The sequence below is a fragment of the Tupaia chinensis genome, unplaced genomic scaffold (genome assembly GCF_000334495.1).
Source record: "Tupaia chinensis unplaced genomic scaffold, TupChi_1.0 Scaffold000561_1, whole genome shotgun sequence".
NCBI classification, from domain to species: domain Eukaryota; kingdom Metazoa; phylum Chordata; class Mammalia; order Scandentia; family Tupaiidae; genus Tupaia; species Tupaia belangeri.
Window position 1 is genome coordinate 4,538,838 of NW_006160074.1, and position 1,516 is coordinate 4,540,353.

Here is a 1,516-nt window from a genome sequence, read left to right on the forward strand (position 1 = left end):
AAGCTCCCCTCCCACATGACAAAAATGGACAAATCCCAGTGTTTAGCTAAGAAAGACTATAAGTGAACATTTTAATTCTCTAGTAAAACTTCCTTTATAAAAAGGTGAAATCCTTATGCTCTATTGACTGAAAGGTCATTATTCATGAAATGTCTAAGATTTGGCTCATGGAAATTTAATCAGATGGTTAAAGATGTTAGCAGTTTAGGACTTGCTGGCATAAATGAGTGAACAAATTTGATCTAAAACTATTGTGCATGTTTCTTTTCTTAACCCCAATTCATTCCTTATGTGTAGGCCTCAATCTTTGCAGTATTTGGGTTACTGATTCAGCAGAAGCAAGAAGAACCAATAACTCTGTAGTAATCAGAATGTTACCCAACTGTATATTGTTTACTTTATTGTAAATACTGGTGAACAGTGGTCAATAAATAGTTTTATATTCCTTTAAAAAAAAAAACCCTTTTAAGTCTCTGAGGACCCTTAAAGAATTCTTTTTTTTTTTTTTTTCTTTTTTTTGCTATAGGGCATGTGCACTTGCTGGAGAAACAGAGAGATGGCCACGCTGTAATCCCTTCTCCTCCATTCTCCTCTCGGGGATCTTGGGCACACATGCACATGTGCCTGGCATGTTTTAAGTTGCCAGGTCTAGGACTTGAACTGCTGTCAATTTCATGGGAGTCCAGCAATGAAACCACCATGCCATCTGCTGGTCCTCCCTTAAGGAATTCTCATATCCTGATTAAGAAGTTTCGGTCTACACAGTCAAAAATAAAATGTAAGAATTACTTGTTGGAATTGGACTGTGCCAGTTATCTGCTAATTCTACTGGTACATTTTGAGAAATCAGAAAAAATCCACATTGCATTCAGCTTATAGTTCAAGCTCTGCTATGGCATCGATTTAGTGACATTGATTTGAAACCCCTTAAGAAGAATGGAATGTAGGGGACCAGCTGTGTTGGCTATGTTGCTGTACTCCCATGTAGTCAACCGCGGTTGCATCCCTGGTGGCTTAAACTCACTCCGGGTGTGTGAGCGTGCATGCCTAAGATCCCAAGAGGAGAATGGAGAAGGGATTGTGGCGTGGCCATCCCTCCTGGGGGGTGATTTCTCTCTTTCTGTCTCTGTCTCTCTCTGTCTTTCTGGTGAGCGTATGTGCCCTATAGCAAAAACAAAAAACAAAAACAATAAAACCTCTCCAGAAAAAAAAAAGAACGGAATGCTCTGGCATATTTCAAAATAGTTCTTTCTTCTTTTCCCTGTCTGAAGCAGGAGGGGATTCTTTTTCTCTGATATTTGATATGAAAATCTCATTGAGCTTGCTTTCTGTCTCTCTGTCTCTCTGGTCAGCACACATGCCCTACAGCAAAAATCTCTCTCTAAAAAACAAAATTTTTTTTAAATCTTTTTTGTTTTTTTTTGAAGAGGTTTTTGCTATAGGACGCATGCACTTGCCAGACTGACAGAGAGAGACAGAGAGATAGAAAGTGAGAAATCACCCCCTAGAGGGGATG

At 39.2% G+C, this 1,516-nt stretch overlaps 1 pseudogene; it reads left to right on the forward strand.

The window, feature by feature from the left end:
- The window catches only part of LOC114009547 (chromobox protein homolog 3 pseudogene), a 1,508-nt pseudogene extending 1,145 nt beyond the window's left edge, over positions 1 to 363 (forward strand).
- The last annotated feature ends 1,153 nt before the right edge of the window (positions 364 to 1,516 follow it).